Source organism: Panulirus ornatus, chromosome 13 (assembly GCF_036320965.1).
Source record: "Panulirus ornatus isolate Po-2019 chromosome 13, ASM3632096v1, whole genome shotgun sequence".
Taxonomy (NCBI): domain Eukaryota; kingdom Metazoa; phylum Arthropoda; class Malacostraca; order Decapoda; family Palinuridae; genus Panulirus; species Panulirus ornatus.
In genome coordinates this window covers 45,042,699-45,058,406 of record NC_092236.1, presented here as the reverse complement: position 1 = coordinate 45,058,406, position 15,708 = coordinate 45,042,699, and the positions used below count along the sequence as shown (strand labels likewise).

Here is a 15,708-nt window from a genome sequence, read left to right as displayed (position 1 = left end):
GTGTTGAAGACAATAGAATTGCTCTCTCTTTTTTTTTTTAACTACTCTCTCCCGCCATCCCATGGTGGTTCATGTTTAGTACAGCCAACCAACAGATATGTCACCCTTCAATTAGTGCTATTCATCGCCCACACTCTGCCCAACATAATCCGAGACTCGTTATTCTTATTGTCCTAATGCAGAGGCCGTGGTTACATCTTGAACTGGTCTGTATAGATAACGCACTGCTTCCCATACTAGTCAAGATGATGCCTGAAGATTTGTCTCTTAAAGAACAATGATTATTGCGCACCACTGCACAATCTGTCGTTATGTTCTTGTCTCACATTTCCACACAAAACTCGCCTCCCGTTTCCCAGTTGTACGGTCTCGCACCAGCTTCACTTGAAGGGCAATCTTGTCCATTGAGAATGACGACATAGCATTCCTATATCAAACACAGAGTAACAGACGGAGCTCCATGAGTGCAAAACTCCCTCAACGTAAAGTACAAGTAGGAAATTACATTTGCACAGCTTTACCTCATATTGCACGTAGCCCTCTGTGTTCCACTCATATATGTAATGGTCAACTTGTCTTCTGTCACACACAAGCAAGTCATGTCATTTGACATAAAGACAAGAGGCCATCCCGCTGGTTTCCCCAAAATTGAGTCGTCACATTTATCCAACACGAGGTTTTAAAATTCTTCACGGCGTATAGAAAATTTAAGAAATTGCAGCCATGAAGCATATCTGTTACCTGCGACGCAAGACCTCCATCACTACAACCACAAAAACTACTGATGTATTTCTAAAGTTTATTTTCTTTGTGAATAACACAACACAATATTTTTCGCGCAGATCTTTCATGAAGCAGGAAGATAACAGGAAAGCTAATCAAAACGAACTTACAGCAATGGCAAACATATACTAAGATCATGACAAAGGAGAGGACTGCCCAGCTGCACTACACCTGAAACAGATTCAACGATAGCTGAAGGGTCTACAGTAGCTGAAGGTCCTAAAATAGCTGAAGATTCTAGAACAGGAGATTCAACACATATGACATCCCACAGCTGTCTTTTTAATACTTTGCCCATCATGGGTCCGGTGAACCACTCTGTGTGAGTGTGAGAGTGTGTGAGCCTGAGTGTATAAGAGAGGCCAGCAGGAGTTTTAGTTCTCGTGGCCTGCCGGCTGCTTGCCGCACACCGCACATGACAAATGGACCCGTACCTTCACTCGCTCTCGTCGTAATTCACGCGCTATACGTCACCAACGAACGCCACCTCCGTGAGGGCGTTACACCACCGCTACTCTTACGAAATCGAACGTATTTTGCCTCATATTCTGAAGAAATGGTTAGTAGTCATCTGTTTTTACATTTCTCCACAAACACACAATCCCACCCTCTTAACATACAACGCTTGACGACACGTAGCTCACACATTGTAATCCTAGATTCTACATACGGTGAGCGCTACGCGGTACCCCTCCCTGCTACAAAAATTTCTTCGTACGCATGAGTAACTATGAACCAGGCACATTTTAAAGGACAGGTTTTTCACTTCCTCCAAAATTCGTAGATATTTTCCCTTGTCTCTTCTTTTCCCCATTCATAATCGTCTCTATATGTTTCAATCAAGGCCCGGCCTTGATGTGGACTTTTTGTCCGTGACTGGAGCTTCCAACGTAAAGAAAAAAAGTAAATACTCTCATTCTGGGAGTAGGTGGTAGGCAGTCATCGACCAGGGAGATACACAACCAGTACTACCCACCTAGGTATCGGGGCAGTTACCGATGGCTGCGCAGTGAGCAAGCATTTCTTTAACTCAAATTTATCTCCTTTGGCCTATATAGCTGTTTTTCATTTTGCCTCCCCCACACGTGGCCTGCTGGCTGGCTTTCAATCTACACACTTACAATCTCTTCGTCTCACACATAACTCATGACACCATAACTCACGCAACTTTTGGCCTGTCGCATTGCAAGTTAATGCTCTCTCTCTCTCTCTCTCTCTCTCTCTCTCTCTCTCTCTCTCTATATATATATATATATATATATATATATATATATATATATATATATATATATATATATATATATATATATATATATCTGATTCTTGGTATGTATCAAAGTCTATGGCCAAAGGTAGAATTTTGTTCAAGTTTTGAGCCAGTTTGTGTTCACGGTTAACATATCAAAAGGAACAAAAGCAAGATCTGAATTAGAGCAACGGATCTAATGTCATTCTAGAAAATAACTTCATAAAGCTTCATGGCCAAGGTTGGGATGTCACTCAAGTTATGGACCAAGTTAAGTTCACGTTAAACAGGTTCTAAGTAGCATAATCCAGGCAAAATCTTGTGTCATTCAGTATCTTGAGAAGCTGGAAAAGTTACGTTATGAAGTTCAGTGACTTTATTTGTTTAGACCTTTCACGTTTTGGACGGTTAATTTCCAGGTTAAAGTGTGAGTTGTGACGACGGACGGAGGACGACAACGACGACAAAGCACTACACGACCCGCGAGTGTCTGTCATGCTACGCAGGAGACACAGGAGGTAAGAGGACCCTGATTAAAGTGTCGCAGTTCATGCTTTTCGCCTTTAGCGTCCAGAACAGATTTTCTTAATGCTGCGTGGAATGGTTAACATACTGAGGCATGGGTTCAGGGTATGTATCCGAAGATAATATAAAGGATTTCAAACAGTGACAGACCACTGCGTCCGTTCGGGCTGTCTGTGATGATAAAGAAAGAGATCTGAAGCTCGTACATCAGTGTGGTACGAGTAGAAAGATATACGTACAAATATGTCAAATACAAAATACTATAAACTTTTCTTTATAAAACTAAGGACGTACATATAATGTCAATCATGGACTTGAAGCGAAATATTCATCGTCCACCTTTAAACGTCTCTATGGTACTACTTTCAACTACTTCAGTTGGTAAATTGTACAATATATTAACAATAATGCCCATGAAAAAGTACTTCACCTCATTCGATGTGCGCACGAGTTTATGACCATTGTGATAAATCGAACGAGTCAATCCTTAATTAGCTTGTTGATCGAGATTAGCAACACTTCTGATAATTTTGAATACCTGTATCAGATTACCTCTTTCTCATTTCTAAGTTAAATAGATTTCAAGTTGTTCACTCGGTTACCAAAAAATTTGTTTCTCGGGCCGGGAATCATCTTGGTAGCTCGCCATTGTACTCTCTCCATCCTATACATGTATATATTTTCAAGTAGAGAAACCAAAACCGTACAAAATATTCGAGCTGGGGACGCACTAGTGACATACATAAATCAAAAAATTTTGTTCGCCCTTTCAACTGCTTCTGTGTACTGCTTGCTTGGCTTTAAGTCACTAGAGATTATCAAACCCAATCTTTATCCTCACCTTTTCTAGTTCAAGAGATTTCCTTTTCGTTTTTCTTTCCGATATGTAAAACTTAGCATTTAATAAAACTGACATTCATATGCCACCTATGAGCCCAGTCCATCAGTTTGTTTATGATCGTTTGAGGCCGAAGACGTTCCACTTTTGTTGATCATTCATTTCCCAACCTAGTATTGTCTGCGAATTTCGACGTCTTACAGTGCAGTCTGTTTATCATTGTCATTGTATATATGGAAAAGTGAACCGGTCCTAAGACTGATCCTTGTGGCACACCACCTGTTACGTCTAACCATTGTAATGTTTAACCATTAAACACTATTCTTCCTGTACGGCTGGTTAACCAACTTTCCAACCATCAAAGTAGAATCCCATCTATAACATATGATAACTGTATTGAGTAACCTTTGCTATGGTACGAACCTATTTCCAAAGGATGTCATTACCTGATCCATCCCACGAAAACTGAGAATGGAATTCCTGGAGATAGATAGATAGATAGATAGTTAGATAGATAGATAAATGTGTGTGGGTGTGTGTGTGTGTGTGTGTGTGAAAAGGAAATACTGGAATATGAATCCCGATTTTTTCCAATATAGGGCGACCTGCTTATCAGGTCACAGTTATCAGGTCACACAGAATTTGGTGCCTGATATATTAGGCCTATATTTAGGTAGACTTTGGTCGCTGATTTTAGATATGCCATTAATTTTCCTCAATCATCTTTGATTATCGAGATATGATATGCGCCTAATTGCTATACATACAAATGATCGGGCACAAGGACTGATGACTACAAATCATTAATTACTGCCTTTTTGATGGAAAAAAATGGCTTCATACAAGCAGAATTTGTTGATTTGTGGTTAGATTACATCCATAGCATCAGATGATGGTGAAACAAGTATAGAAAGTTATATATCACTGATACGATGCTCATTTACTCAGACATCTCACGTTTCAAAGACTTCTTGCGGCGAGCTGCCCCAGGACAATCACGTCGCCTGGTCTAGCAGTAATCCGGCATCATATGAGTATCCCAGTGTCCCCGGGATCTTTCTTCCATGGTTCTTAAAACGTAGTGGAATCGTTCACCCTGCTCCTCACTTAGGTCACCAAGGTTTTTCTGCATATGTAGTCAAAGCAGTCCCCTTCTTTGTTCAAAGCCTTGACAAACTGTTTCATTAAACTTAGTTTGACGTGCAGTGGTGGTAAAATGATCTTATCTCTGTCATCCAGGAGTTCTGCGATTACATTCTTTTCTCCACCCACCATGTTTTCTCTCACAGGCCGTTGTTTTCTCACCTGGTGCTCATCCTTAGCTCTACTATCCTAGAGACAGATGAAGCAGGGATACTTGGTGTATCCACTCTGCTGACCCGGGAGAAAAGTCACCATCTCAGGATCCACACAGATTAACCATTGGTGATCGTGGTGTGATATCTTCTGTAAGACCAGGGCGATTGTGTCCTGCTGTTCAGTCATCTTAGTTTAGTGACCAATTGGGACTGATCTATATTTGTTGCCATTGTGCAGAAGCACATATTTTGAGCTCCACTTAGCACTATCCGTGCTCATGAGAGGTACATTTATTGATAAGTGCATTGTGTCAAAATCTATAGCTGCTAGAAGAAAATAAAGGTAATATTCTTATTCAGTGGAGTGAATATACCTAGAATCATGTCTAAAATATGAGGCACCAAAATTTTTTTTAATATGTTCCCCTGTGAATTAATCAAGCGAGAAGTATCATAAAGTCTGTTATCATTCATTTTTCTGTTAACGTTAACCACTAAACATTCATGAGAATAGCCATCTACTGACTCGAATCTCTACTTAGCGGATTTCATGATTCTTAAACAATCTCATGACAAATCACAGAAAGATATTATCATTCAGGAAAATACTGTATCTTATATACCTTTGAATGAAAACTATGGGCTCCTTTTCTTATTTCAAAAATACATTTTAGTTATTGCATGTAGATAATGTAAAGGTTTTGATGAGAGCATGATGAGCATGGTTCCTTCGAACAATCTACTTTTCATAAGAAATAGGAGCTGGCTTGGTTCTGGGCGGCATCTCCACCCAACCCTCTACTACCAGTGCATTAGATAGCATAAAGAAAGAAATCCTGAGATACGCACGAAGCCAAAATAGATTCGAATCGCCCTATCAACAATGCTGACAGGCTCATCATACTGTTTAAGAAGCATCCTGATGCATAGCCTTGTAACACCACAAGGATAAACACCTACTCAAAATTACTACCGTGTCCGGACGACTGTTTTGTGGTCAGAATTTATAAGAAGCAACGTAACCATATGAGCGAGGAGTCCTTGGGTACATGAGACAACGAAATTTCCGTTTCAGCCATTTGTGACGCAGTAAGAGGTCCTACTCCTGCACCTCTATCCTTGACACGGAAAGAGAATACAATAGTAATGCATTGTGCTGCAAACACCAACAGACCAGTGGGTCCTTTCGAGGCTGCTTTTGATAGAGGAAGATATGAGAAACAAAGGAGAAATGCTTAAAAACTTTACAAGTACGGAGGCACAAATAGAAATTGTCGCTGACCTTGAGGCATACATCTTTAAAGCATATATCTTTTTTCTTTTTCAAACGCATTTGTGGTGTTGCTATCTTCTTCGTTTATTGTTGAATTACTCCATATGTTAACAGTCCGCCTGAAGGAATGGTACTTTGCCTCATCTGAAGTAGAGCGCTTGTATGCGAGTTTGTGTCCATTGCTACAAGTGAAATCAGACTGATCTACCCGTAAAATCTTAAGTAGCTTAGATCAAAAGTTGGTAACGTCTTTTGATTCTTCTGAAAACCTGTATCAGGTTACCTTTTGTTTCATTTTCTAAGCTAGATAGGTTTAGGTCCTCTGGTTTGCTTTAGTGTTTGTTTCTCTGTCAGAAATGATTTTGGTAGCTGGGCGCTGTACTCTCCAATCTGTTTATGTCCTAGTTCAAGCAAGGTAAACAGAACTGAATATAATGTTCAAGTTGGGTCGCACCAGTAACTGTAAAGAGTGAGGATTTGTTTTAAGACTTGAATTCTTTTGCCATGCCAATGATGTCTCAAAAAAAAAAGATTGCTTGCAGTTTTTACTGCCTCGACGAACGACTTAACTGTAGGTCATCGGAAATTGTTGTACCTAAGTTTTTTTTTCCTGATTTACGTTTTGTAGATCAATATGATTCATACTGCAGCTTTTCTCCTCGGTTTTGATGCCGATGTGTAAAGCTGTATACACTTGTCGATATTACGAATCATTTGTCACCAGTGAGCCAGCCCATCAGTTTTTCTACATCAGCTTGCAACTGTGAACGCTCAGTATCTATTGTTTTCCTAGCTTCCTGTCGTCTGCAGTTTCAATATTTTACAACAAAGCCTTTGCTATCAGTATCACTAATGCTTACCAGCACCAAAACTGGTGCAGAGAGCGATATCTGCGGCACATCACGCGACGCGTCTAACCGTTTCGGGGAGTGACCGTTCATTACTCCGCGTTGTTTACGTTCAGAAACCAGTTCTATGATAATCGAAGCACAACGCCATCTATACTATGTGACTTAATTTTGATTAGTGCTCTTCAATGCGACACTTCATTGAGTGCTTTCTGAAGACCTCGGTGATTGTTCACTGGTCAACAACTAAATTTCATCACACATGGAGGATGATTTCGAAAACACAATACGTTTTCTTATATCATGTCTACTTTTCATGAAAGGTTTGGCGCTGACGAAGGATAAAGCTGAACATTTAGCATCTCTTCTAAAAGAAAAATATCTGCTCAAGAAGTACGCTTGTATAACTTATTCCAGGAAAAGGAGTTGGACTCTTACTTATCAACTATGCCTTTGGGATAGTTGAGCAACTTCCAGGCATTATATGGAGCCAGGCGAGCCTCAACGAAAATCATATGAGTCAGGAATTTCGAGAGTCCAGGATAAGCCTCTGGTTGATCCGCAAAACGTTCTTCCCCCGCTCCACATAAAGCTTGGTCTCTTGCTTTTTTCTATGCAAATCTATGTAATTTATATTATCACGTTGCTCTCCTACCTTGAAGGTCATACTGAAACGTCTTCCAGCTATGCCTATACCGTTTTTATTTGCAACATCATCCCAGCTTATCCTGTCAAGTGTAAGAATGCATTGGCAATATCTTTAGAATATGAGCCTGAATTTTTTTCTCTTCTTTTTTACGGACGTGTTCATCAACATCAGAAGCTGTATCAAAAGTCTTTGTCCGTGTTTACTCATGACAAGCATTTCTCTCACCACAACATAATTTACAAGAACTTAATTCATAGCTAGAACTAAATCTAGCACGTTCACGTTTGCGTGTAGGTTTCTCGCTGAATTGCATAAGGACACAACCATGCAAGCTATAAGTAGAGTTCAGACCCAGAGTTAACTTTAAGCTTTAAGTAGAGTCCAGGCCAGAGTTAACTCTAAGGTTTAGGTAGAGTCCAGGCCAGAGATACAGGGAAGTGTATCTCCCCACTGTAACACTGGTATGTCAAAATCTCGATTATAACAGAATCTTAGAGTTTAGATGTCTTAAGGGACAGGGAGTATATATCTGGTGATAGATAGACGAAAGACTTCGTGATCAATTAGCATAGATTTGTAATAACAAGATTCGTTCACTGCGGTAGATTTTATCTCACCGGTATCTAATTATCCAGTAACCTCCACTCAAAGTTACTTCATAGTGTCCTGTTCCACTTAGTTGAGAATCTTACGAGCGTCATCAACATATTATATTTATTTCTAGTAACAAACAAGATGACTTTAATGATCGTTAAAGTTGGAGGAACATTTGGTATAAGTGATCACCGGTGAAGCACTTTTCAGGTAACTTTCAACCCAGCATGTAACGTCGGTCAACATGAAAATCAAGAGAGAATACCAAATTTTGGATTGACAGATTGAGAGATCTTTTCATTGCTCTTGAAAGGTAATATCTAGGATGATATTGCCAGTGAAAACGACATGGACGTAGCCTGAAAAATCTTCAAAAAAGTTCCAAAACAATAGAAGGAATGCATTTGTGAATGAGTGTTACAAAGTCATAATGATGGAACGATGAGATTTTCAAGTGCCTTTTTCCTTAGAAAGCATCACATAAGATGCCATAAGAGACCGATAACCAGCGTCAAGGTTAGTGTCAGTACGAAATATACATTGCTAGAAAAAGAAAAAAAAAAACCTAACGAGTTATATAGTTATGCTAGAAGAGTCATCAACTAGATCAATTTGTCCAACAGTTACGGAAAATGGTGATTTGGTCCACAACAATGGAATTACGGCAAAGATCTTAAATTATTTTTTTCTTTTCATCTGAATTTATGACTAAAGGCACAACTCATGTTCTGAGTCCAGTTCCACTCTTTAGAGAGGACCCCATTCTGCAACATAGCGACATATACGTTGAAGGTGTACTGATATTGATGAATGGAAGGAGGGCATATAAGACGGTAAGCTCACACACGTTTCAGTTGATGACAATGAAAAAGGCAAAAAAAAAAAAAGAAATAGTGAAGACTATATATGACGGCTCTGGTCAATAAGACACTTGCTACGGAGAAAGTTCTTAGAGGAATGGAAGTTTGTCATTGCAACACCAATATACAAAAAAGGTAATACGTTTCTGCAACGGAAAGTATCGTCCCAAATTGCCTAACAAATTGGAAAACTTATGGAAACTACCACTCTGAACAAAATCTTAAACCAACCGGAGGACCACCACTTAATCAACGATTCTCAGCAATAATGTCGACGAACTCTCTCACGTCTGACAAATCTGCTTGATTTCTTCTATGATGTAATCGACATGTATGATAAAAGTAACACAACAGATATCGTTCTTATACATTTTCGAAAAGCATTCGAAAAAGTTCCATATCGAAGATTACGAGCAAAAGCTGAGTCACATGGTATAGATATGGTTGTACCTTGGTGATTAGGATATTAGGTGATTGGTTGTGAACAAAGAGTAGTGACTAATAGTCAACCCTCAAACTCGTTCGATATAAAGAAAATGGTGTACCTAAACGCAACAATCTTGGGAGTAATTCTCTCTCCATGTACATTTTGTTATTCGTAGATGTTCGCCGTCTTTCTCGTTAGTAAAGTAGCCTCAAGAACAAACGACTAAGCCTAAGATGGAAAAATCTTCACTCGGCCGCCTTCTCTGTTCCTTCTTCTGGAAAAGTAAAACAGGAGTAGAGGATTTCCAGCCCCCCACTACCATCCATTTTAGTCGTCTTCAACGACACGCAGGGAATACCTGCGAAGTTCTCTTTCTCCTCTATCCCAAGGGAAATATATATATATATATATATATATATATATATATATATATATATATATATATATATATATATATATATTGCTTTTTTTTTTTTATTTTGCTTTGTCGCTGTCTCCTGCGTTTGCGAGGTAGCGCAAGGAAACAGACGAAAGAAATGGCCCAACCCACCCCCATACACAATGTATACACACACACGTCCACACACGCAAATATACATACCTATACATCTCAATGTACACATATATATACATACACAGACACATCCATATATACCCATGCACACAATTCACACTATCTGCCCCCATTCACTCCCATCGTCACCTCGCCACACATGGAATAACTTCCCCCTTCCCCCTCATGTGTGCGAGGTAGCACTAGGAAAAGACAACAAAGGCCCCATTCGTTCACACTCAGTCTCTAGCTGCCACGCAATAATGCCCGAAACCACAGCTCCCTTTCCACATCCAGGCCCCACAAAACTTTTCATGGTTTACCCCAGACGCTTCACATGCCCTGATTCAATCCACTGACAGCACGTCAACCCCGGTATACCACATCGATCCAGTTCACTCTATTCCTTGCCCTCCTTTCACCCTCCTGCATGTTCAGGTCCCGATCACACAAAATCTTTTTCACTCCATCTTTCCACCTCCAATTTGGTCTCCCACTTCTCCTCGTTCCCTCCATCTCCGACACATATATCCTCTTGGTCAATCTTTCCTCACCCATTCTCTCCATGTGCCCAAACCATTTCAAAACACCCTCTTCTGCTCTCTCAACCACGCTCTTTTTATTTCCACACATCTCTCTTACCCTTACATTACTTACTCGATCAAACCACCTCACACCACACATTGTCCTCAAACATCTCATTTCCAGCACATCCACCCTCCTGCGCACAACTCTATCCATAGCCCACGCCTCGCAACCATACAACATTGTTGGAACCACTATTCCTTCAAACATACCCATTTTTGCTTTCCGAGATAATGTTCTCGACTTCCACACATTCTTCAAGGCTCCCAGGATTTTCGCCCCCTCCCCCACCCTATGATTCACTTCCGCTTCCATGGTTCCATCCGCTGCAAGATCCACTCCCAGATATCTAAAACACTTTACTTTCTCCAGTATTTCTCCATTCAAACTTACCTCCCAATTGACTTGACCCTCAACCCTACTGTACCTAATAACCTTGCTCTTATTCACATTTACTCTTAACTTTCTTCTTTCACACACTTTACCAAACTCAGTCACCAGCTTCTGCAGTTTCTCACATGAATCAGCCACCAGCGCTGTATCATCAGCGAACAACAACTGACTCACTTCCCAAGCTCTCTCATCCAGAACAGACTTCATACTTGCCCCTCTTTCCAAAACTCTTGCATTCACCTCCCTAACAACCCCATCCATAAACAAATTAAACAACCATGGAGACATCACACACCCCTGCCACAAACCTACATTCACTGAGAACCAATTACTTTCCTCTCTTCCTAAACGTACACATGCCTTACATCCTTGATAAAAACTTTTCACTGCTTCTAACAACTTGCCTCCCACACCATATATTCATAATACCTTCCGCAGAGCATCTCTATCAACTCTATCATATGCCTTCTCCAGATCCATAAATGCTACATACAAATCCATTTGCTTTTCTAAGTATTTCTCACATACATTCTTCAAAGCAAACACCTGATCCACACATCCTCTACCACTTCTGAGACCACACTGCTCTTCCCCAATCTGATGCTCTGTACATGCCTTCACCCTCTCAATAAATACCCTCCCATATGATTTACCAGGAATACTCAACAAACTTATACCTCTGTAATTTGAGCACTCACTCTTATCCCCTTTGCCTTTGTACAATGGCACTATGCACGCATTCCGCCAATCCTCAGGCACCTCACTATGAATCATACATGCATTAAATAACCTTACCAACCAGTCAACAGTAGTCACCCCCTTTTTTAATATATATATATATATATATATATATATATATATATATATATATATATATATATATATATATATATATATATATATATATATATTTTTTTTTTTTTTTTTTTTTTTTTTTTTTTATACTTTGTCGCTGTCTCCCGCGTTTGCGAGGTAGCGCAAGGAAACAGACGAAAGAAATGGCCCAACCCCCCCATACACATGTACATACACACGTCCACACACGCAAATATACATACCTACACAGCTTTCCATGGTTTACCCCAGACGCTTCACATGCCTTGATTCAATCCACTGACAGCACGTCAACCCCTGTATATTAGGTACAGTAGGGTTGAGGGTCAAGTCAATTGGGAGGTGAGTTTGAATGGTGAGAGGCTGGAGGAAGTGAAGTGTTTTAGATATCTGGGAGTGGATCTGTCAGCGGATGGAACCATGGAAGCGGAAGTGGATCATAGGGTGGGGGAGGGGGCGAAAATTTTGGGAGCCTTGAAAAATGTGTGGAAGTCGAGAACATTATCCCGGAAAGCAAAAATGGGTATGTTTGAAGGAATAGTAGTTCCAACAATGTTGTATGGTTGCGAGGCGTGGGCTATGGATAGAGTTGTGCGCAGGAGGATGGATGTGCTGGAAATGAGATGTTTGAGGACAATGTGTGGTGTGAGGTGGTTTGATCGAGTAAGTAACGTAAGGGTAAGAGAGATGTGTGGAAATAAAAAGAGCGTGGTTGAGAGAGCAGAAGAGGGTGTTTTGAAATGGTTTGGGCACATGGAGAGAATGAGTGAGGAAAGATTGACCAAGAGGATATATGTGTCGGAGGTGGAGGGAACGAGGAGAAGAGGGAGACCAAATTGGAGGTGGAAAGATGGAGTGAAAAGGATTTTGTGTGATCGGGGCCTGAACATGCAGGAGGGTGAAAGGAGGGCAAGGAATAGAGTGAATTGGAGCGATGTGGTATATATATATATATATATATATATATATATATATATATATATATATATATTCCTATGAGTCCACGGGGAAAATGAAACACGAAAAGTTCCCAAGTGCACTTTCGTGTAATAATCACATCATCAGGGGATACACAAGAGAGAAATATAACAGTCAGTTGATATACATCGAAGAGACGAAGCTAGGACGCCATTTGGTAAACATGTGATTTTTTTGGACAATCACATGTTTTCCCTGAAATCTAATGATACTTTCTAACCTTAACTCTCAATTGCCCTCTTTTTCACTTCTTGCACTTTTCTCTTGACCTCCTGCCTCTTTTCTTTTTTATATATATTTCAATCATGCGCACTACTTCCCTGGAAAAATCGTCGAAACGCCTTTCTTTTCTCTTTCACTAACAATCATATTTCTTCATCCCACCACTCACTACCCTGTCTAATCCCTGGGTATAGGGGAGAAAGAATACTTCCCACGAATTCCCCGTGTGTCGTGGAAGGGAACTCAAGGGGACGGGAGTGGGGGTACTACAAACCCTTCCCTCCTATTTTAACTTTCCAAAATAGGAAACAGAAGGAGTCATGCGGAGAGTGCTCATCCTCCTCCAAGGCTTAGATTGGGGTGTCTATATGTGTGTGGATGTAACCAAGATCCTTAAGTAAATAAGAGAGATGGCCAGAGAGCGTTATGGATTACGTGTCAATTGATAGGAGCGTGAAAGAAAGACTTTTGGATGTTGATGTGCTGAAAGGGGCAAATAGAGGGATGTCTGATCATTATCTTGTGGAGACGAATGTGAAGATTTGTACGTGTTTTCAGAAAAGAAGAGAATGTTGGCGTGAAGGGAGTGGTGAGAGTAAGGGAGCTTGGGAAGGAGACTTGTTTAAGGAAGTACCAGGAGAGATTGAGTGCAGAATGAAAAAAGGTGAGAGCAAATGATGTAACGGGAGTTGGGGAGGAATGGGAGGTATTTAGGGAAGCAGTAATGGCTTGCACAAAGGATTCCTGTATTTTAACAAAGGATTCCGTGTATTTTAACTTTCTAAAAATGGGAAACAGAAGGAGTCACGCGGGGAGTGCTCATCCTCCTCGTAGACTCAGATTGGGGTGTCTAAATGTGTGTGGATGTAACCAAGATGTGAAAAAAGGAGAGATAGGTAGTATGTTTGAGGAAAGGATCCTGGATGTTTTGGCTCTGAGTGAAACGAAGCTCAAGGGTAAAGGGGAAGAGTGGTTTGGAAATGTCTTGGGAGTAAAGTCAGGGGTTAGTGAGAGGACAAGAGAGAGGGAAGGAGTAGCACTACTCCTGAATCAGGAGTTGTGGGAGTATGTGATAGAGTGTAAGAAAGTAAATTCTAGATTGATATTGGTAAAACTGAAAGTTGATGGAGAGAGATGGGTGATTATTGGTGCATATGCACCTGGGCATGAGAAGAAAGATCATGAGAGGCAAGTGTTTTGGGAGCAGCTGAATGAGTGTATTAGTGGTTTTGATGCACAAGATCGGGTTATAGTGATGGGTGATTTGAATGCAAAGGTGAGTAATGTGGCGGTTGAGGGAATAATTGGTATACATGGAGTGTTCAGTGTTGTAAATGGAAATGGTGAAGAGCTTGTAGATTTATGTGCTGAAAAAAGGACTGATGATTGGGAATACCTGGTTTAAAAAGCGAGATATACATAAGTATACGAATGTAAGTAGAAGAGATGGCCAGAGAGCGTTATTGGATTACGCGTTAATTGATAGCCGCACGAAAGAGAGACTTTTGGATGTTTATGTGCTGAGAGGTGCAACTGGAGGGATGTCTGATCATTATCTTGTGGAGGCGAAGGTGAAGATTTGTGGGGGTTTTCAGAAAAGAAGAGAGAATGTTGGGGTGAAGAGAGTGGTGAGAGTAAGTGAGCTTGGGAAGGAGACTTGTGTGAGGAAGTACCAGGAGAGACTGAGTACACAATGGAAAAAGGTGAGAACAAAGGAGGTAAGGTGAGTGGGGGAGGAATGGGATGTATTTAGGGAAGCAGTGATGATTTGTGCAAAAGATGCTTGTGGCATGAGAAGCGTGGGAGGTGGGTTGATTTGAAAAGTTAGTGAGTGGTGGGAAGAAGAAGTAAGATTATTAGTGAAAGAGAAGAGAGAGGCATTTGGACGATTTTTGCAGGGAAAAAATGCAAATGAGTGGGAGAGGTATAAAAGAAAGAGGCAGGAGGTCAAGAGAAAAGTGCAAGAGGTGAAAAAGAGGGCTAATGAGAGTTGGGGTGAAAGAGTATCATTAAATTTCAGGGAGAATAAAAAGATGTTTTGGAAGGAGGTAAATAAAGTGCGTAAGACAAGGGAGCAAATGAGAACTTTAGTGAAGGGGGCTAATGGGGAGGTGATAACAAGTAGTGGTGATGTGAGAAGGAGATGGAGTGAGTATTTTGAAGGTTTGTTGAATGTGTTTGATGATAGAGTGGCAGATATAGGGTGTTTTGGACGAGGTGGTGTGCAAAGTGAGAGGGTTAGGGAAAATAATTTGGTAAATAGAGAAGAGGTAGTAAAAGCTCTACGGAAGATGAAAGCCGGCAAGGCAGCAGGTTTGTATGGTATTGCAGTGGAATTTATCAAAAAAGGGGGTGACTGTATTGTTGACTGGTTGGTAAGATTATTTAATGTATGTATGATTCATGGTGAGGTGCCTGAGGATTGGCGGAATGCTTGCATAGTGCCATTGTACAAAGGCAAAGGGGATAAGCGTGAGTGCTCAAATTACAGAGGTATAAGTTTGTTGAGTATTCCTGGTAAATTATATGGGAGGGTATTGATTGAGAGGGTGAAGGCATGTACAGAGCATCAGATTGGGGAAGAGCAGTGTGGTTTCAGAAGTGGTAGAGGATGTGTGGATCAGGTGTTTGCTTTGAAGAATGTATGTGAGAAATACTTAGAAAAACAAATGGATTTGTTTGTAGCATTTATGGATCTGGAGAAGGCATATGATAGAGTTGATAGAGATGCTCTGTGGAAGGTTTTAAGAATATATGGTGTGGGAGGCAAGTTGTTAGAAGCAGTGAAAAGTTTTTATCGAG

The 15,708-nt window shown here is 40.5% G+C and overlaps 1 long non-coding RNA gene across 2 annotated transcripts in view; it reads left to right on the top strand.

Moving 5' to 3' along the window:
- Window positions 1–15,708, top strand: part of LOC139752827 (uncharacterized) — a 149,665-nt gene that overhangs the window by 74,598 nt on the left and 59,359 nt on the right. Inside the window, exons 3-4 of one of the 2 annotated variants that reach the window (XR_011713591.1) lie at window positions 2,449–2,547; window positions 4,682–5,011. This is a non-coding gene — a long non-coding RNA (uncharacterized lncRNA). Of the gene's footprint in view, window positions 1–2,448; window positions 2,548–4,681; window positions 5,012–15,708 lie in introns of those variants that run through there. The other variant, XR_011713592.1, reaches the window with a different exon arrangement.